A 23,492-nucleotide genomic window follows, 5' to 3' on the forward strand; every position below is an offset into this window, starting at 1 on the left:
GCACTGCTGTCCCGTCGGCGTGCCCAGTCTCGACTGTAAAAGTGGGAAGAAGGTATACCCTTTTACGGAGGATAGACAGCAGAACCTTTTTGCCCTGAATATCAGCTTTACATCCAATCAGCCCTTTTATCTTTGATGCATAGAAAAGTAGGCAGACAAATATATAGATAGATAGATACCAACCGGGGATCCGCTTTTAGACCTCTTCTCAACATATTCTGATTCTTTGATATGAAGGGCTTATGGAGCTTCTATACTGTTCGCAAGTACGTCTTTTAGAGGCTGATCCCTTCTAATACTGTGATCGACCTAGGAGAGGGATCTGCAAAGAGGTAGATCGCTTCTTAGAGTTCGGAAACGAAGAGTTGGAACTCTGCACTGCTGTCCCGTCGGCGTGCCTAGTCTCGACTGTAAAAGGGGGAAGAAGGTATACCCCTTTACGGAGGATAGACAGCAGGACCTTTTTGCCCTGAATATCAGCTTTACATCCAATCAGCCCTTTTATCTTTGATGCATAGAAAAGTAGACAGACAAATATATAGATAGATAGATACCAACCGGGCATCCGCTTATACCACAGAGTAAACTCAGACCAAATAATGTTCCAGAAAAGTAATCCACTCTGGCCAGAGCACAACACATGTAAAAAGGACACAATACTGACAAGAACATTAGACGCCCCACGCTCTACATGTTTCTGGCTGACATATTTTTCATTGCTTATTCACAATCAAAGTAAAAAACTTAAGACCGACAAACACTAACTGTTTACTCTAAACAGTATATGTTACTCCTGGCCCCTTCTCTGCACTGTCTATGCTTTGCAATAAACTCCTCTCTTATCTTTCTATAGTCTGTGTTACACTGTACATTATACTTTTGACCCATTCTCTGGGTAGTGTATGTTGTATGTTGTACTCCTGACCTTTTATCTCTATAGCCTTTATTGTACATTAAAAAGCTATGTTTCACATTAGACTTCTGACCTCTTCTCAGCATATTCTGATTCTTTGATATGAAGGGCTTATGGAGCTTCTAAACTGTTCGCAAGTACGTCTCTTAGAGGCTGATCCCTCTTTGCAGATCCCTCTCCTAGGTCGATCACTGTGTAAAGAGGTAAATCGCATCTTAGAGTTCGGAAACGAAGAGTTGGAACTCTGCACTGCTGTCCCGTCGGCGTGCCCAGTCTCGACTGTAAAAGTGGGAAGAAGGTATACCCTTTTACGGAGGATAGACAGCAGAACCTTTTTGCCCTGAATATCAGCTTTACATCCAATCAGCCCTTTTATCTTTGATGCATAGAAAAGTAGGCAGACAAATATATAGATAGATAGATACCAACCGGGGATCCGCTTTTAGACCTCTTCTCAACATATTCTGATTCTTTGATATGAAGGGCTTATGGAGCTTCTATACTGTTCGCAAGTACGTCTTTTAGAGGCTGATCCCTTCTAATACTGTGATCGACCTAGGAGAGGGATCTGCAAAGAGGTAGATCGCTTCTTAGAGTTCGGAAACGAAGAGTTGGAACTCTGCACTGCTGTCCCGTCGGCGTGCCTAGTCTCGACTGTAAAAGGGGGAAGAAGGTATACCCCTTTACGGAGGATAGACAGCAGGACCTTTTTGCCCTGAATATCAGCTTTACATCCAATCAGCCCTTTTATCTTTGATGCATAGAAAAGTAGACAGACAAATATATAGATAGATAGATACCAACCGGGCATCCGCTTATACCACAGAGTAAACTCAGACCAAATAATGTTCCAGAAAAGTAATCCACTCTGGCCAGAGCACAACACATGTAAAAAGGACACAATACTGACAAGAACATTAGACGCCCCACGCTCTACATGTTTCTGGCTGACATATTTTTCATTGCTTATTCACAATCAAAGTAAAAAACTTAAGACCGACAAACACTAACTGTTTACTCTAAACAGTATATGTTACTCCTGGCCCCTTCTCTGCACTGTCTATGCTTTGCAATAAACTCCTCTCTTATCTTTCTATAGTCTGTGTTACACTGTACATTATACTTTTGACCCATTCTCTGGGTAGTGTATGTTGTATGTTGTACTCCTGACCTTTTTTCTCTATAGTCTTTATTGAACATTAAAAAGCTATGTTTCACATTAGACTTCTGACCTCTTCTCAGCATATTCTGATTCTTTGATATGAAGGGCTTATGGAGCTTCTATACTGTTCGCAAGTACGTCTCTTAGAGGCTGATCCCTCTTTGCAGATCCCTCTCCTAGGTCGATCACTGTGTAAAGAGGTAAATTGCATCTTAGAGTTCGGAAACGAAGAGTTGGAACTCTGCACTGCTGTCCCGTCGGCGTGCCCAGTCTCGACTGAAAAAGGGGGAAGAAGGTATACCCCTTTACGGAGGATAGACAGCAGGACCTTTTTGCCCTGAATATCAGCTTTACATCCAATCAGCCCTTTTATCTTTGATGCATAGAAAAGTAGACAGACAAATATATAGATAGATAGATACCAACCGGGCATCCGCTTTTAGACCTCTTCTCAACATATTCTGATTCTTTGATATGAAGGGCTTATGGAGCTTCTATACTGTTCGCAAGTACGTCTTTTAGAGGCTGATCCCTTCTAATACTGTGATCGACCTAGGAGAGGGATCTGCAAAGAGGTAGATCGCTTGTTAGAGTTCGGAAACGAAGAGTTGGAACTCTGCACTGCTGTCCCGTCGGCGTGCCCAGTCTCGACTGTAAAAGGGGGAAGAAGGTATACCCCTTTACGGAGGATAGACAGCAGGACCTTTTTGCCCTGAATATCAGCTTTACATCCAATCAGCCCTTTTATCTTTGATGCATAGAAAAGTAGACAGACAAATATATAGATAGATAGATACCAACCGGGCATCCGCTTATACCACAGAGTAAACTCAGACCAAATAATGTTCCAGAAAAGTAATCCACTCTGGCCAGAGCACAACACATGTAAAAAGGACACAATACTGACAAGAACATTAGACGCCCCACGCTCTACATGTTTCTGGCTGACATATTTTTCATTGCTTATTCACAATCAAAGTAAAAAACTTAAGACCGACAAACACTAACTGTTTACTCTAAACAGTATATGTTACTCCTGGCCCCTTCTCTGCACTGTCTATGCTTTGCAATAAACTCCTCTCTTATCTTTCTATAGTCTGTGTTACACTGTACATTATACTTTTGACCCATTCTCTGGGTAGTGTATGTTGTATGTTGTACTCCTGACCTTTTTTCTCTATAGTCTTTATTGTACATTAAAAAGCTATGTTTCACATTAGACTTCTGACCTCTTCTCAGCATATTCTGATTCTTTGATATGAAGGGCTTATGGAGCTTCTAAACTGTTCGCAAGTACGTCTCTTAGAGGCTGATCCCTCTTTGCAGATCCCTCTCCTAGGTCGATCACTGTGTAAAGAGGTAAATCGCATCTTAGAGTTCGGAAACGAAGAGTTGGAACTCTGCACTGCTGTCCCGTCGGCGTGCCCAGTCTCGACTGTAAAAGTGGGAAGAAGGTATACCCTTTTACGGAGGATAGACAGCAGAACCTTTTTGCCCTGAATATCAGCTTTACATCCAATCAGCCCTTTTATCTTTGATGCATAGAAAAGTAGACAGACAAATATATAGATAGATAGATACCAACCGGGCATCCACTTTTAGACCTCTTCTCAACATATTCTGATTCTTTGATATGAAGGGCTTATGGAGCTTCTATACTGTTCGCAAGTACGTCTTTTAGAGGCTGATCCCTCCTAACACTGCGACCGACCTAGGAGAGGGATCTGCAAAGAGGTAGATCGCTTCTTAGAGTTCGGAAACGAAGAGTTGGATCTCTGCACTGCTGTCCCGTCGGCGTGCCCAGTCTCGACTGTAAAAGGGGGAAGAAGGTATACCCCTTTACGGAGGATAGACAGCAGGACCTTTTTGCCCTGAATATCAGCTTTACATCCAATCAGCCCTTTTATCTTTGATGCATAGAAAAGTAGACAGACAAATATATAGATAGATAGATACCAACCGCGCATCCGCTTATACCACAGAGTAAACTCAGACCAAATAATGTTCCAGAAAAGTAATCCACTCTGGCCAGAGCACAACACATGTAAAAAGGACACAATACTGACAAGAACATTAGACGCCCCACGCTCTACATGTTTCTGGCTGACATATTTTTCATTGCTTATTCACAATCAAAGTAAAAAACTTAAGACCAACAAACACTAACTGTTTACTCTAAACAGTATATGTTACTCCTGCCTGGCCCCTTCTCTGCACTGTCTATGCTTTGCAATAAACTCCTCTCTTATCTTTCTATAGTCTGTGTTACACTGTACATTATACTTTTGACCCATTCTCTGGGTAGTGTATGTTGTATGTTGTACTCCTGACCTTTTTTCTCTATAGTCTTTATTGTACATTAAAAAGCTATGTTTCACATTACACTTCTTTTTTTTTTTTTTTTTTTTACCCAGCAGATCAGACGGTTTCTGGCTAAATATGGCCGGAAGGCTATTTCCTGACAGGTGGCTTGTGACCTTGAACGTAACCTTTCCATGGAAGAACTTATGACTGCCTTGAAACAGATGAAACCAAGGAAGAGTCCAGGTCCAGATGACCTGACACTACAGTATTACAAATGCTTCCAGGAGGTACTAGCACCTCAATTACTGGAGCTGTTTAACTCTCCAAGAGACTCTGCCTCTTTCCCTAAAAGATTTTTAGAGACACATATTACTCTAATCCTTAAGGAAGGAAAGGATGCATCCAAAGTTGAAAGCTATAGGCCAATGTAGATATAAAGCTGTATGCAAAAATGTTAGTGAATAGACTACTTCCATTGTTACCCTCCTGGGTGGGGCTAGACCAGGTAGGCTTTGTTCCGGGAAGAAAGATTCGTGATAACACTATTAAAGTGCTCAACCTTCATTATTGGCTTACGGCTAGCAAAATCCAGGATTTTTTTCTGTCCCTTGATGCTGAAGAGGCATTTGATAGGGTAGCATGGCCATACATGCAGGAAGTTTTCCGTGCAATCGGGCTGCTCCCCAGGATGCTGGCCAATATTTTAGCATTGTACTCCAACCCGACTGCTCCTGTCCAAGCCAATGGGCACTTGTCGGAGGCCTTCTCTATAACCAATGGCACCCAATAAGGTTGCCCTCTGTACCCCCTAATCTTCATTTTAACTCTAGAGCCCTTTTTGAATAGAAATCAATCGCATTCAGATATAAAGGGCCTTTCTGTGGGAGGTAGGGAATACAAGGTGGCTGCATTTTCTGATGATCTCATGTTGTTATTGCAATTGCCCCAGCTATCTTGGCCTCTATTGCTCTGTGAATTGGAATGTTTTAATACTCTCTACAGTCTGAAGATTAACTACCATAAATCTTATGCTCTTAACATCTCTCTGCCACAGTCTGTTGTTTTTTTTTTTTTTAATTCAAATATTTATTAAATTTTTATATTTATAATTAAACATAAAAAGAAAAAAGAGGCACATGCAAGAAGAACACACTACATTTCATCCACAATCTCATATAATATTCTTACTCTTATTCTCTTTCTATTACCTCCTTTTTCTTCTTTTCCCTTCCCTCTACCTTTATGCCCTACCACATCCCACCCCCCTCCCACTTTGCATTTTTCTCTTACTTCCTTCTATATGAAATTAAGAATCTTCTCCTAACATTACTTCAGATATATTCCTTTGGTGTACAAAATCTTCCCATTTCTCCCATCTCCTGTTATATATCTCTATCTTATCTTCCTGGATATAATATAGTTTCTCTATCCTACTAATCTGATTTACTCTCTCTACCCAATCCTTCTCTTTCGGAACCTCCAGACTATGCCAGAACTTAGGTATCAAACCCTTCGCTGCATTTACAAAGTACCATATACCCGAATTTTTATATTTATTCACTGGTAAGTCTGTTTTATGTAATAGACACACTTGTGGGTCTAATCTAATCTTTATTCCTGAGATTTTCTCAATTAAGTTTACTGTTGTCTTCCAAAAATTTTGTATCTTTGGGCATTCCCACCAAATGTGAAACCATGTACCCATCTCTCCACAACCACGCCAGCACTCTTGTGTTCTCTCTATACCCATTTTGTACTCCATAGTTGGTGTGATGTGCCATCTTACTAAACTCTTATAATTTACCTTCACCTCTCTCATGCTAATATTCTCGTGTGTGAGTCTATATATCTTCCTCTGTTTATCTTCATCTATCTCCACTTCCAAATCTCTTTCCCATTTTACTATATAACTTGGTTTAAATTCCGTGGCTAATTCGGTGAGAATTTTATAAATTTTTGCCGTGCCCCGTTTTCCATCTCCTCGTGATTCCAACAACCTCTCAAACAAATTCCACTCCCCTCTCCCTCTTATGGGTTTCGGAAGACCCTCAACAAAGTGATTTAATTGGTGATATTTCCACTCATCAATCTTAGTAAAAAGTTCCCTTCCACCTTTTTTTAAATCTTTCAATGTTTTCAACTTCTTTCCGTCCATAATATCCCTTAGTTGAATGTCTTCCTTTTTGATCCATTTTCCCATACTCCCCTCAATCCCTGGTGGAAAGTACTCCATATTCCTTAGTGGCATTAATTGTGAATTAAAATCCCAGTGCATATACTTGTGTAAATTATCCCAAACCTTCAAAACATTCAATGTGAACACACTCGTGGTTTTCTCTAAACCTCTATATTGTGCTGGTGCCCATATGTTTCTACTCAGGTCAACTCCGCTCAGATCATTCTCTATCTTCACCCATCTTTTCTCCCTTTTATTGTGTGTCCAATCATAAATTCTTGTTAAAATTACAGCATTATAGTATCTCTTAAAGTCCGGCACTCCCAGTCCCCCTCTCTCTTTTCGTCTACTTATCAAGTCATACGATAATCTAGATTTTTTATTTTTCCATATAAATTTTGTTATCATCTTTTTAATTTCTTTAAAAAATGCTTCTGGGAGTTTTATTGGGATCATTTGATATTTATACAAAACTTTGGGTACAATTATCATTTTTATCAGATTTATTCGTCCTAACCAGGAAGGGATTCCTCCTCCCAATTTCTTCAATTCCTCCTTAATCTCGTTTAAAAGGGAAATATAATTTAATTTATACAATTTTGAATGTGAAGCAGTAAGATTAACTCCTAAATATTTTATCTCTCTATCTCTCCATGTAAAAGGGAATTCTTTTTTTATCTTTTCTTTCTCACTATTCGGTAGATTTATATTCAAGATCTCGGTTTTTGTCGGGTTGATTTTTAGATTTGATATTTCTCCATATTCTTTTAAGCTTTTTATTAAGTTCGGGAGTGTTATCCTAGGATTACCCACATAAAACAACAGATCGTCCGCAAAGGCTGCCACCTTATGTTCCGTTTCCCCTATTTGTATTCCCTTTATATCTACGTTCTTCCTAATTGTTTCTAGTAGGGGTTCCAATGTTAACACATACAATAAAGGGGACAGTGGGCATCCCTGTCTAGTCCCATTTGACATCCTTATAGGTGTAGATTTTTCACCATTAACCAAAATAACCGCGGATGGCGTTTTATACAATTTTCCTATCCATTCCCTCATTCTACTACCTACTCCCATGGTCTCTAGGGTGTCCATCATAAAGCTCCAGTTTACTCTATCAAAAGCTTTTTCAGCATCGATCGAGAGAATCACTGCCGGGGTTTTCCCTTTCTTAGCTTTCTGGATCAATAACAGAGTTCTAATTCCGTTATCTCTACCTTCCCTCCCTGATACAAAGCCAACCTGATCTCCCTGGATCCATTCTGGCATTAAGTCTTTGATCCTATTTGCTAAAACCTTCGCGTATAATTTTGTATCTACATTTAGGAGTGCAATTGGTCTATAACTTGAACATTGAGTAGGATCCTTCCCTTCCTTGTGTATGAGTGTTATATGGGCTTGTAGGGATTCCTGTCTAATCTCCATTTCTCCCCCCAAGGCATTCATATATTCCTTCAACTTTGGTATTAATACTTCACTATATTTTTTATAATACCTCACGGTGTATCCGTCTGGGCCAGGGCTTTTCCCCACTTTAGTGTCTTTTAGTGCTATTTTTATTTCCTCCTGTGTGATTTCTAATTCCAGGGATTTCAATAGGTCTTCATCTATTTTTGGTAGTCCTGCATTTTTTAAATATGCCTTTCTTTTTTCTCTGTTCTCATTTTCCCTATTATTTACTAAGTTTTGAGACTTAATATTATACAGCTTGTTGTAATACTCCTTGAATATCTTCCCAATTTCTTTAGTAGAGTGAGCCATTTCTCCCTTGGGGTTTCTTATTTTTTCTATGTAATTTCTATTTTTCTTTTTTCTCAGGGCCTTCATTAAATATTTTCCTGGACGATCTCCCCATCTATACCTCTCCACTAGAACTTTATTGAGTACTCTCCTCCTCTCTTCTTCCATTAATATCTCCAGTTCTTTCTTCTTTCCTATTATCTTTTGTCCTATCTCACATGTTATTGTATTTTTATGGATTTGTTCTAGGTCAGTTATATCTTTTAAGAGCTCAGTCATTTTCTTACTCCTTTCCCTTTTTTTTTTTGCCCCTAACGCAATCAATATACCTCTAATATATACCTTATGGGACTCCCAGACAGTGGCCATTGACACGTCTCCTGTTTCGTTCTCTTGAAAATATCTTTCCATTTCCCGTCTGATCTGCTGGTCAGTCTCTTGATCTAATAGAAGGGCCTCGTTTAATCTCCATCCCACCCCCCTTGTCAGTTGTTTCCCCCATCTCAACTTCATTATAACTGGGGCATGGTCTGAGAGGGTCATTGTTTCTATTTCTACTTTAGCCACCCTTTCAATAAGTTGATGTTCTACCATTATATAGTCCAGTCTTGAATAAATCTCGTGTGCATTAGAGAAGAAAGTATAGTCTTTTTCCTTTCCATGCATTATCCTCCATATATCTACTAGTTGACCCTCATATATCTCCTTCTTCAAGATCCTCATAGACCTACCTCCCTCCCGTTGCACACGAGATGTTGTATCCATCTGTGGATCTAGACATAAATTCAAGTCTCCTGCCACTATCAGCCTTCCTTTTTTAAAGTCCCTCAGTTTTCTTAATATCCCTTTCAGGTATACCTCTGGTCTCTTATTTGGGCAATAAATATTTGCTATTGTACACTCCATTTCCTGTAATCTACCTTTCAAAAATAAGAATCTCCCCTCAGGGTCTGTCTCTCTTTCCTCCACCTCCCACCTTACATTTTTAGCGAACCCAATTGCCACCCCTTTGGCTCTCTTAATTGGGGAGTCTGCATAGAACCATGTTGGATAATTTCTAGTATTTAATTTGATGTTTGACTTAATCTCAAGATGCGTCTCCTGTAAAAAAACTACTGAGGCTTCTCTATGTTGTAATTCCTTAAATAGCTTAAATCTCTTCCCAGGACTATTCAACCCTTTTACGTTATATGTTATAAATTTTATATCTTCCATGATTCTTGAATACATCTCATCCCTATGCAAAGTGTTTTTAAAACCTTCCCCCTATACCATCCTCCTACCCCCATTCCCCCCCCCCTCCCACATCTACTCCCCCTCCGTCTCCCCCCACCCCCGTTGGGCCTATTTTTATTCCATCTAATCCTTTTGTGAGCCAAATGCCACATTTGGATCCTGACCCTGAGGTGGAACTCTAACCTTGTACGGTTCACCTACTCCCCATTTCCCCCGATGTTCCCCTATCTATTTATTCTCTATTTCTTCTTCTAACTTGCTGCCATTCCTCTTTTCCCTCAGCATATTTCTCTCCCTCTTCTTCTTCCTCCCAACCTGGAATCTCTATTCTTTGAATATTAAGTTTATCAAAAAAGTCTCTTAATTCCTCTGGAAATCTCAGATATGCAGTAACTCCATTCTTCCATCCGATTAGACACATCGAGCTATTCCATCTATATTGTATATTTTGTTTTTTCATCTGTTCTATTAGTGGTCTCAATGATCTTTTTCTCAATAATGTCTCAGGTGTCAAGTCTGCAAAAATTTGCAAGTTTTTTCCTTCATATTCAATACTAGCTCTTCCTTTTATCTTCTTCCATACTTCTTCTCTCTCTCCATTTTTATTAAATTGTACCACTACATCTCTCGGTCTCTCTTCCATCCGATCTCGTTGGAACCTTCCTAACCTGTATATATTGTCCAATATAAATGTCTCAGTTCTAGGTCTACCCATGATGGATTTAAAAATTTTTTGTATTGTCTCTCTTAGATCTTCTTCTTGTGTAAGCTCCGGGATTCCCTTTATCCTGAGGTTATTTTTCCTGTACATGTTACCTTGTATCTCCAACTTATATCCCAACTTTTTCTGTTCTTGCCTAATCTCCATTATTTGATTTCTCAGTTCAGGAATAGCTTGAGCGTGTTTTTTAATTTTCTCTTCTGTTTCTTCTACTCTGGACAAAAGATGTCCCAAGTCTTTCCGAATTATTCCCATCTCTTGTTTAATTGATTTTTCCAAATTTCCAAACATTTCTGCCATCTCCTTTTTATTTGGGATTTGTAATTCTCCTTCCTTTACTCTTAGCTCTATTCCTTCTATTATTTGTTGGCTATTATTATCCATTTCCCCAGGCGATCTGGTACTCTTATCCATACTGTTTTCCATTATACTTTTTTCTGCTATCTCCTGAGTTCTTTCTGGAGTCACATTACCTTGAGACGTAAATTTTCTGATTGTTCCAGATTGGGAGTGTTTGGGACCACTCCCTTTGCTATTTTTACTCTTCATCTTTTCTATATATGTCCAAACCCTTTTCTTTAAGGCTTTAGGGTATATGCTATAATGGGTCTTTTTAGAGAGGTTCTAATTTCTTCGATTTCCTTGATATTTCCCCCTCTCTTTTTTTTTTTTTTTCTTTTTTCCCCCAGTCTATAATTACTTCTGCTGCTTTAATAAACTGTCCATAACACGGATTTAATATACAGTCCATCCACTCTCACTCACCCATATTCCAGCTGCCTTTCCAGGGAAGTTGTCCTTTAGGTTCTCTGTCCTCTGCTCTGGCTCTACTCCTCTTCCCCTCGATTGAAGGAGGGGGGGGGGGGTCTCTCCGGGTCTCCTTTTTCCTCCTTCTACCTCTCTCACAGGTATCCGGAAGACAGGGTTTCCTTTCTCCCACGCTGATGTCTCTCTAACTCCACCGGAGAGCAGCCAAATCTCTCCTCTTCTCCTTTCACCGGGACGCTGAGCCGGTACCATGTGTCCTGTCAGTGAGGAAGCCGGCTTCTCCCCCTGTGTCGGAGAAACGGCCGGCTTCTCTGTCTCCCAGAGCTCCCTTTCGGGAGATCACGTGACTGTCCCGCGTCACCTGGATTCCCAGCAGTCTCGGGCGGGAGGTATCGTTCGTCCCTCAGTCGTGGACTCCTGCAGCTCTGTCCTCGAAGTTCTCTTCGGGGGGCCCCTCTCGCCCGTGAGTTTTTGCCCGGGCACCTTCGCAGCTTTACTCGGGGAACATTTGGGGAGGGAGCCACATTACACTTCTGACCTCTTCTCAGCATATTCTGATTCTTTGATATGAAGGGCTTATGGAGCTTCTATACTGTTCGCAAGTACGTCTCTTAAAGGCTGATCCCTCTTTGCAGATCCCTCTCCTAGGTTGATCACTGTGTAAAGAGGTAAATCGCATCTTAGAGTTCGGAAACGAAGAGTTGGAACTCTGCACTGCTGTCCCGTCGGCGTGCCCAGTCTCGACTGTAAAAGTGGGAAGAAGGTATACCCTTTTACGGAGGATAGACAGCAGAACCTTTTTGCCCTGAATATCAGCTTTACATCCAATCAGCCCTTTTATCTTTGATGCATAGAAAAGTAGACAGACAAATATATAGATAGATAGATACCAACCGGGCATCCGCTTTTAGACCTCTTCTCAACATATTCTGATTCTTTGATATGAAGGGCTTATGGAGCTTCTATACTGTTCGCAAGTACGTCTTTTAGAGGCTGATCCCTCCTAACACTGTGATCGACCTAGGAGAGGGATCTGCAAAGAGGTAGATCGCTTCTTAGAGTTCGGAAACGAAGAGTTGGAACTCTGCACTGCTGTCCCGTCGGCGTGCCCAGTCTCGACTGTAAAAGGGGGAAGAAGGTATACCCCTTTACGGAGGATAGACAGCAGGACCTTTTTGCCCTGAATATCAGCTTTACATCCAATCAGCCCTTTTATCTTTGATGCATAGAAAAGTAGACAGACAAATATATAGATAGATAGATACCAACCGGGCATCCGCTTATACCACAGAGTAAACTCAGACCAAATAATGTTCCAGAAAAGTAATCCACTCTGGCCAGAGCACAACACATGTAAAAAGGACACAATACTGACAAGAACATTAGACGCCCCACGCTCTACATGTTTCTGGCTGACATATTTTTCATTGCTTATTCACAATCAAAGTAAAAAACTTAAGACCGACAAACACTAACTGTTTACTCTAAACAGTATATGTTACTCCTGGCCCCTTCTCTGCACTGTCTATGCTTTGCAATAAACTCCTCTCTTATCTTTCTATAGTCTGTGTTACACTGTACATTATACTTTTGACCCATTCTCTGGGTAGTGTATGTTGTATGTTGTACTCCTGACCTTTTTTCTCTATAGTCTTTATTGTACATTAAAAAGCTATGTTTCACATTAGACTTCTGACCTCTTCTCAGCATATTCTGATTCTTTGATATGAAGGGCTTATGGAGCTTCTAAACTGTTCGCAAGTACGTCTCTTAGAGGCTGATCCCTCTTTGCAGATCCCTCTCCTAGGTCGATCACTGTGTAAAGAGGTAAATCGCATCTTAGAGTTCGGAAACGAAGAGTTGGAACTCTGCACTGCTGTCCCGTCGGCGTGCCCAGTCTCGACTGTAAAAGTGGGAAGAAGGTATACCCTTTTACGGAGGATAGACAGCAGAACCTTTTTGCCCTGAATATCAGCTTTACATCCAATCAGCCCTTTTATCTTTGATGCATAGAAAAGTAGACAGACAAATATATAGATAGATAGATACCAACCGGGCATCCGCTTTTAGACCTCTTCTCAACATATTCTGATTCTTTGATATGAAGGGCTTATGGAGCTTCTATACTGTTCGCAAGTACGTCTTTTAGAGGCTGATCCCTTCTAACACTGTGATCGACCTAGGAGAGGGATCTGCAAAGAGGTAGATCGCTTCTTAGAGTTCGGAAACGAAGAGTTGGAACTCTGCACTGCTGTCCCGTCGGCGTGCCCAGTCTCGACTGTAAAAGGGGGAAGAAGGTATACCCCTTTGCGGAGGATAGACAGCAGGACCTTTTTGCCCTGAATATCAGCTTTACATCCAATCAGCCCTTTTATCTTTGATGCATAGAAAAGTAGACAGACAAATATATAGATAGATAGATACCAACCGGGCATCCGCTTATACCACAGAGTAAACTCAGACCAAATAATGTTCCAGAAAAGTAATCCACTCTGGCCAGAGCACAACACATGTAAAAAGGACACAATACTGACAAGAACATTAGACGCCCCACGCTCTACGTGTTTCTGGCTGACATATTTTTCATTGCTTATTCACAATCAAAGTAAAAAACTTAAGACCGACAAACACTAACTGTTTACTCTAAACAGTATATGTTACTCCTGGCCCCTTCTCTGCACTGTCTATGCTTTGCAATAAACTCCTCTCTTATCTTTCTATAGTCTGTGTTACACTGTACATTATACTTTTGACCCATTCTCTGGGTAGTGTATGTTGTATGTTGTACTCTTGACCTTTTTTCTCTATAGTCTTTATTGAACATTAAAAAGCTATGTTTCACATTAGACTTCTGACCTCTTCTCAGCATATTCTGATTCTTTGATATGAAGGGCTTATGGAGCTTCTATACTGTTCGCAAGTACGTCTCTTAGAGGCTGATCCCTCTTTGCAGATCCCTCTCCTAGGTCGATCACTGTGTAAAGAGGTAAATCGCATCTTAGAGTTCGGAAACGAAGAGTTGGAACTCTGCACTGCTGTCCCGTCGGCGTGCCCAGTCTCGACTGTAAAAGTGGGAAGAAGGTATACCCTTTTACGGAGGATAGACAGCAGAACCTTTTTGCCCTGAATATCAGCTTTACATCCAATCAGCCCTTTTATCTTTGATGCATAGAAAAGTAGACAGACAAATATATAGATAGATAGATACCAACCGGGCATCCGCTTTTAGACCTCTTCTCAACATATTCTGATTCTTTGATATGAAGGGCTTATGGAGCTTCTATACTGTTCGCAAGTACGTCTTTTAGAGGCTGATCCCTTCTAACACTGTGATCGACCTAGGAGAGGGATCTGCAAAGAGGTAGATCGCTTCTTAGAGTTCGGAAACGAAGAGTTGGAACTCTGCACTGCTGTCCCGTCGGCGTGCCCAGTCTCGACTGTAAAAGGGGGAAGAAGGTATACCCCTTTACGGAGGATAGACAGCAGGACCTTTTTGCCCTGAATATCAGCTTTACATCCAATCAGCCCTTTTATCTTTGATGCATAGAAAAGTAGACAGACAAATATATAGATAGATAGATACCAACCGGGCATCCGCTTATACCACAGAGTAAACTCAGACCAAATAATGTTCCAGAAAAGTAATCCACTCTGGCCAGAGCACAACACATGTAAAAAGGACACAATACTGACAAGAACATTAGACGCCCCACGCTCTACATGTTTCTGGCTGACATACTTTTCATTGCTTATTCACAATCAAAGTAAAAAACTTAAGACCGACAAACACTAACTGTTTACTCTAAACAGTATATGTTACTCCTGGCCCCTTCTCTGCACTGTCTATGCTTTGCAATAAACTCCTCTCTTATCTTTCTATAGTCTGTGTTACACTGTACATTATACTTTTGACCCATTCTCTGGGTAGTGTATGTTGTATGTTGTACTCCTGACCTTTTTTCTCTATAGTCTTTATTGTACATTAAAAAGCTATGTTTCACATTAGACTTCTGACCTCTTCTCAGCATATTCTGATTCTTTGATATGAAGGGCTTATGGAGCTTCTAAACTGTTCGCAAGTACGTCTCTTAGAGGCTGATCCCTCTTTGCAGATCCCTCTCCTAGGTCGATCACTGTGTAAAGAGGTAAATCGCATCTTAGAGTTCGGAAACGAAGAGTTGGAACTCTGCACTGCTGTCCCGTCGGCGTGCCCAGTCTCGACTGTAAAAGTGGGAAGAAGGTATACCCTTTTACGGAGGATAGACAGCAGAACCTTTTTGCCCTGAATATCAGCTTTACATCCAATCAGCCCTTTTATCTTTGATGCATAGAAAAGTAGACAGACAAATATATAGATAGATAGATACCAACCGGGCATCCGCTTTTAGACCTCTTCTCAACATATTCTGATTCTTTGATATGAAGGGCTTATGGAGCTTCTATACTGTTCGCAAGTACGTCTTTTAGAGGCTGATCCCTTCTAACACTGTGATCGACCTAGGAGAGGGATCTGCAAAGAGGTAGATCGCTTCTTAGAGTTCGGAAACGAAGAGTTGGAACTCTGCACTGCTGTCCCGTCGGCGTGCCCAGTCTCGACTGTAAAAGGGGGAAGAAGGTATACCCCTTTGCGGAGGATAGACAGCAGGACCTTTTTGCCCTGAATATCAGCTTTACATCCAATCAGCCCTTTTATCTTTGATGCATAGAAAAGTAGACAGACAAATATATAGATAGATAGATACCAACCGGGCATCCGCTTATACCACAGAGTAAACTCAGACCAAATAATGTTCCAGAAAAGTAATCCACTCTGGCCAGAGCACAACACATGTAAAAAGGACACAATACTGACAAGAACATTAGACGCCCCACGCTCTACGTGTTTCTGGCTGACATATTTTTCATTGCTTATTCACAATCAAAGTAAAAAACTTAAGACCGACAAACACTAACTGTTTACTCTAAACAGTATATGTTACTCCTGGCCCCTTCTCTGCACTGTCTATGCTTTGCAATAAACTCCTCTCTTATCTTTCTATAGTCTGTGTTACACTGTACATTATACTTTTGACCCATTCTCTGGGTAGTGTATGTTGTATGTTGTACTCTTGACCTTTTTTCTCTATAGTCTTTATTGAACATTAAAAAGCTATGTTTCACATTAGACTTCTGACCTCTTCTCAGCATATTCTGATTCTTTGATATGAAGGGCTTATGGAGCTTCTATACTGTTCACAAGTACGTCTCTTAGAGGCTGATCCCTCTTTGCAGATCCCTCTCCTAGGTCGATCACTGTGTAAAGAGGTAAATTGCATCTTAGAGTTCGGAAACGAAGAGTTGGAACTCTGCACTGCTGTCCCATTGGCGTGCCCAGTCTCGACTGTAAAAGGGGGAAGAAGGTATACCCCTTTACGGAGGATAGACAGCAGAACCTTTTTGCCCTGAATATCAGCTTTACATCCAATCAGCCCTTTTATCTTTGATGCATAGAAAAGTAGACAGACAAATATATAGATAGATAGATACCAACCGGGCATCCGCTTATACCACAGAGTAAACTCAGACCAAATAATGTTCCAGAAAAGTAATCCACTCTGGCCAGAGCACAACACATGTAAAAAGGACACAATACTGACAAGAACATTAGACGCCCCACGCTCTACATGTTTCTGGCTGACATATTTTTCATTGCTTATTCACAATCAAAGTAAAAAACTTAAGACCGACAAACACTAACTGTTTACTCTAAACAGTATATGTTACTCCTGGCCCCTTCTCTGCACTGTCTATGCTTTGCAATAAACTCCTCTCTTATCTTTCTATAGTCTGTGTTACACTGTACATTATACTTTTGACCCATTCTCTGGGTAGTGTATGTTGTATGTTGTACTCCTGACCTTTTTTCTCTATAGTCTTTATTGAACATTAAAAAGCTATGTTTCACATTAGACTTCTGACCTCTTCTCAGCATATTCTGATTCTTTGATATGAAGGGCTTATGGAGCTTCTATACTGTTCGCAAGTACGTCTCTTAGAGGCTGATCCCTCTTTGCAGATCCCTCTCCTAGGTCGATCACTGTGTAAAGAGGTAAATTGCATCTTAGAGTTCGGAAACGAAGAGTTGGAACTCTGCACTGCTGTCCCGTCGGCGTGCCCAGTCTCGACTGTAAAAGGGGGAAGAAGGTATACCCCTTTACGGAGGATAGACAGCAGGACCTTTTTGCCCTGAATATCAGCTTTACATCCAATCAGCCCTTTTATCTTTGATGCATAGAAAAGTAGACAGACAAATATATAGATAGTTAGATACCAACCGCGCATCCGCTTATACCACAGAGTAAACTCAGACCAAATAATGTTCTAGAAAAGTAATCCACTCTGGCCAGAGCACAACACATGTAAAAAGGACACAATACTGACAAGAACATTAGACGCCCCATGCTCTACATGTTTCTGGCTGACATATTTTTCATTGCTTATTCACAATCAAAGTAAAAAACTTAAGACCGACAAACACTAACTGTTTACTCTAAACAGTATATGTTACTCCTGGCCCCTTCTCTGCACTGTCTATGCTTTGCAATAAACTCCTCTCTTATCTTTCTATAGTCTGTGTTACACTGTACATTATACTTTTGACCCATTCTCTGGGTAGTGTATGTTGTATGTTGTACTCCTGACCTTTTTTCTCTATAGTCTTTATTGTACATTAAAAAGCTATCTTTCACATTAGACTTCTGACCTCTTCTCAGCATATTCTGATTCTTTGATATGAAGGGCTTATGGAGCTTCTATACTGTTCGCAAGTACGTCTCTTAGAGGCTGATCCCTCTTTGCAGATCCCTCTCCTAGGTCGATCACTGTGTAAAGAGGTAAATCGCATCTTAGAGTTCGGAAACGAAGAGTTGGAACTCTGCACTGCTGTCCCGTCGGCGTGCCCAGTCTCGACTGTAAAAGTGGGAAGAAGGTATACCCTTTTACGGAGGATAGACAGCAGAACCTTTTTGCCCTGAATATCAGCTTTACATCCAATCAGCCCTTTTATCTTTGATGCATAGAAAAGTAGACAGACAAATATATAGATAGATAGATACCAACCGGGCATCCGCTTTTAGACCTCTTCTCAACATATTCTGATTCTTTGATATGAAGGGCTTATGGAGCTTCTATACTGTTCGCAAGTACGTCTTTTAGAGGCTGATCCCTCCTAACACTGTGATCGACCTAGGAGAGGGATTTGCAAAGAGGTAGATCGCTTCTTAGAGTTCGGAAACGAAGAGTTGGAACTCTGCACTGCTGTCCCGTCGGCGTACCCAGTCTCGACTGTAAAAGGGGGAAGAAGGTATACCCCTTTACGGAGGATAGACAGCAGGACCTTTTTGCCCTGAATATCAGCTTTACATCCAATCAGCCCTTTTATCTTTGATGCATAGAAAAGTAGACAGACAAATATATAGATAGATAGATACCAACCGGGCATCCGCTTATACCACAGAGTAAACTCAGACCAAATAATGTTCCAGAAAAGTAATCCACTCTGGCCAGAGCACAACACATGTAAAAAGGACACAATACTGACAAGAACATTAGACGCCCCACGCTCTACATGTTTCTGGCTGACATATTTTTCATTGCTTATTCACAATCAAAGTAAAAAACTTAAGACCAACAAACACTAACTGTTTACTCTAAACAGTATATGTTACTCCTGGCCCCTTCTCTGCACTGTCTATGCTTTGCAATAAACTCCTCTCTTATTTTTCTATATTCTGTGTTACACTGTACATTATACTTTTGACCCATTCTCTGGGTAGTGTATGTTGTATGTTGTACTCCTGACCTTTTTTCTCTATAGTCTTTATTGTACATTAAAAAGCTATGTTTCACATTAGACTTCTGACCTCTTCTCAGCATATTCTGATTCTTTGATATGAAGGGCTTATGGAGCTTCTATACTGTTCGCAAGTACGTCTCTTAGAGGCTGATCCCTCTTTGCAGATCCCTCTCCTAGGTCGATCACTGTGTAAAGAGGTAAATCGCATCTTAGAGTTCGGAAACGAAGAGTTGGAACTCTGCACTGCTGTCCCGTCGGCGTGCCCAGTCTCGACTGTAAAAGTGGGAAGAAGGTATACCCTTTTACGGAGGATAGACAGCAGAACCTTTTTGCCCTGAATATCAGCTTTACATCCAATCAGCCCTTTTATCTTTGATGCATAGAAAAGTAGACAGACAAATATATAGATAGATAGATACCAACCGGGCATCCGCTTTTAGACCTCTTCTCAACATATTCTGATTCTTTGATATGAAGGGCTTATGGAGCTTCTATACTGTTCGCAAGTACGTCTTTTAGAGGCTGATCCCTTCTAACACTGTGATCGACCTAGGAGAGGGATCTGCAAAGAGGTAGATCGCTTCTTAGAGTTCGGAAACGAAGAGTTGGAACTCTGCACTGCTGTCCCGTCGGCGTGCCCAGTCTCGACTGTAAAAGGGGGAAGAAGGTATACCCCTTTACGGAGGATAGACAGCAGGACCTTTTTGCCCTGAATATCAGCTTTACATCCAATCAGCCCTTTTATCTTTGATGCATAGAAAAGTAGACAGACAAATATATAGATAGATAGATACCAACCGGGCATCCGCTTATACCACAGAGTAAACTCAGACCAAATATTGTTCCAGAAAAGTAATCCACTCTGGCCAGAGCACAACACATGTAAAAAGGACACAATACTGAGAAGAACATTAGACGCCCCACGCTCTACATGTTTCTGGCTGACATATTTTTCATTGCTTATTCACAATCAAAGTAAAAAACTTAAGACCGACAAACACTAACTGTTTACTCTAAACAGTATATGTTACTCCTGGCCCCTTCTCTGCACTGTCTATGCTTTGCAATAAACTCCTCTCTTATCTTTCTATAGTCTGTGTTACACTGTACATTATACTTTTGACCCATTCTCTGGGTAGTGTATGTTGTATGTTGTACTCCTGACCTTTTTTCTCTATAGTCTTTATTGAACATTAAAAAGCTATTTTTCACATTAGACTTCTGACCTCTTCTCAGCATATTCTGATTCTTTGATATGAAGGGCTTATGGAGCTTCTATACTGTTTGCAAGTACGTCTCTTAGAGGCTGATCCCTCTTTGCAGATCCCTCTCCTAGGTCGATCACTGTGTAAAGAGGTAAATTGCATCTTAGAGTTCGGAAACAAAGAGTTGGAACTCTGCACTGCTGTCCCGTCGGCGTGCCCAGTCTCGACTGTAAAAGGGGGAAGAAGGTATACCCCTTTACGGAGGATAGACAGCAGGAGCTTTTTGCCCTGAATATCAGCTTTACATCCAATCAGCCCTTTTATCTTTGATGCATAGAAAAGTAGACAGACAAATATATAGATAGATAGATACCAACCGCGCATCCGCTTATACCACAGAGTAAACTCAGTCCAAATAATGTTCCAGAAAAGTAATCCACTCTGGCCAGAGCACAACACATGTAAAAAGGACACAATACTGACAAGAACATTAGACGCCCCATGCTCTACATGTTTCTGGCTGACATATTTTTCATTGCTTATTCACAATCAAAGTAAAAAACTTAAGACCGACAAACACTAACTGTTTACTCTAAACAGTATATGTTACTCCTGGCCCCTTCTCTGCACTGTCTATGCTTTGCAATAAACTCCTCTCTTATCTTTCTATAGTCTGTGTTACACTGTACATTATACTTTTGACCCATTCTCTGGGTAGTGTATGTTGTATGTTGTACTCCTGACCTTTTTTCTCTATAGTTTTTATTTTACATTAAAAAGCTATGTTTCACATTAGACTTCTGACCTCTTCTCAGCATATTCTGATTCTTTGATATGAAGGGCTTATGGAGCTTCTATACTGTTCGCAAGTATGTCTCTTAGAGGCTGATCCCTCTTTGCAGATCCCTCTCCTAGGTCGATCACTGTGTAAAGAGGTAAATCGCATCTTAGATTACGGAAACGAAGAGTTGGAACTCTGCACTGCTGTCCCGTCGGCGTGCCCAGTCTCGACTGTAAAAGTGGGAAGAAGGTATACCCTTTTACGGAGGATAGACAGCAGAACCTTTTTGCCCTGAATATCAGCTTTACATCCAATCAGCCCTTTTATCTTTGATGCATAGAAAAGTAGACAGACAAATATATAGATAGATAGATACCAACCGGGCATCCGCTTTTAGACCTCTTCTCAACATATTCTGATTCTTTGATATGAAGGGCTTATGGAGCTTCTATACTGTTCGCAAGTACGTCTTTTAGAGGCTGATCCCTCCTAACACTGCGACCGACCTAGGAGAGGGATCTGCAAAGAGGTAGATCGCTTCTTAGAGTTCGGAAACGAAGAGTTGGATCTCTGCACTGCTGTCCCGTCGGCGTGCCCAGTCTCGACTGTAAAAGGGGGAAGAAGGTATACCCCTTTACGGAGGATAGACAGCAGGACCTTTTTGCCCTGAATATCAGCTTTACATCCAATCAGCCCTTTTATCTTTGATGCATAGAAAAGTAGACAGACAAATATATAGATAGATAGATACCAACCGCGCATCCGCTTATACCACAGAGTAAACTGAGACCAAATAATGTTCCAGAAAAGTAATCCACTCTGGCCAGAGCACAACACATGTAAAAAGGACACAATACTAACAAGAACATTAGACGCCCCACGCTCTACATGTTTCTGGCTGACATATTTTTCATTGCTTATTCACAATGAAAGTAAAAAACTTAAGACCAACAAACACTAACTGTTCACTCTAAACAGTATATATTACTCCTGCCTGGCCCCTTCTCTGCACTGTCTATGCTTTGCAATAAACTCCTCTCTTATCTTTCTATAGTCTGTGTTACACTGTACATTATACTTTTGACCCATTCTCTGGGTAGTGTATGTTGTATGTTGTACTCCTGACCTTTTTTCTCTATAGTCTTTATTGTACATTAAAAAGCTATGTTTCACATTAGACTTCTGACCTCTTCTCAGCATATTCTGATTCTTTGATATGAAGGGCTTATGGAGCTTCTATACTGTTCGCAAGTACGTCTCTTAAAGGCTGATCCCTCTTTGCAGATCCCTCTCCTAGGTTGATCACTGTGTAAAGAGGTAAATCGCATCTTAGAGTTTGGAAACAAAGAGTTGGAACTCTGCACTGCTGTCCCGTCGGCGTGCCCAGTCTCGACTGTAAAAGTGGGAAGAAGGTATACCCTTTTACGGAGGATAGACAGCAGAACCTTTTTGCCCTGAATATCAGCTTTACATCCAATCAGCCCTTTTATCTTTGATGCATAGAAAAGTAGACAGACAAATATATAGATAGATAGATACCAACCGGGCATCCGCTTTTAGACCTCTTCTCAACATATTCTGATTCTTTGATATGAAGGGCTTATGGAGCTTCTATACTGTTCGCAAGTACGTCTTTTAGAGGCTGATCCCTCCTAACACTGTGATCGACCTAGGAGAGGGATCTGCAAAGAGGTAGATCGCTTCTTAGAGTTCGGAAACGAAGAGTTGGAACTCTGCACTGCTGTCCCGTCGGCGTGCCCAGTCTCGACTGTAAAAGGGGGAAGAAGGTATACCCCTTTACGGAGGATAGACAGCAGGACCTTTTTGCCCTGAATATCAGCTTTACATCCAATCAGCCCTTTTATCTTTGATGCATAGAAAAGTAGACAGACAAATATATAGATAGTTAGATACCAACCGCGCATCCGCTTATACCACAGAGTAAACTCAGACCAAATAATGTTCCAGAAAAGTAATCCACTCTGGCCAGAGCACAACACATGTAAAAAGGACACAATACTGACAAGAACATTAGACGCCCCACGCTCTACATGTTTCTGGCTGACATATTTTTCATTGCTTATTCACAATCAAAGTAAAAAACTTAAGACCGACAAACACTAACTGTTTACTCTAAACAGTATATGTTACTCCTGGCCCCTTCTCTGCACTGTCTATGCTTTGCAATAAACTCCTCTCTTATCTTTCTATAGTCTGTGTTACACTGTACATTATACTTTTGACCCATTCTCTGGGTAGTGTATGTTGTATGTTGTACTCCTGACCTTTTTTCTCTATAGTCTTTATTGTACATTAAAAAGCTGTCTTTCACATTAGACTTCTGACCTCTTCTCAGCATATTCTGATTCTTTGATATGAAGGGCTTATGGAGCTTCTATACTGTTCGCAAGTACGTCTCTTAGAGGCTGATCCCTCTTTGCAGATCCCTCTCCTAGGTCGATCACTGTGTAAAGAGGTAAATCGCATCTTAGAGTTCGGAAACGAAGAGTTGGAACTCTGCACTGCTGTCCCGTCGGCGTGCCCAGTCTCGACTGTAAAAGTGGGAAGAAGGTATACCCTTTTACGGAGGATAGACAGCAGAACCTTTTTGCCCTGAATATCAGCTTTACATCCAATCAGCCCTTTTATCTT

Source organism: Staurois parvus, unplaced genomic scaffold (assembly GCF_062004578.1).
Source record: "Staurois parvus isolate SC_StPar_1 unplaced genomic scaffold, SC_StPar_1.0 ptg000124l, whole genome shotgun sequence".
Classification (NCBI taxonomy): domain Eukaryota; kingdom Metazoa; phylum Chordata; class Amphibia; order Anura; family Ranidae; genus Staurois; species Staurois parvus.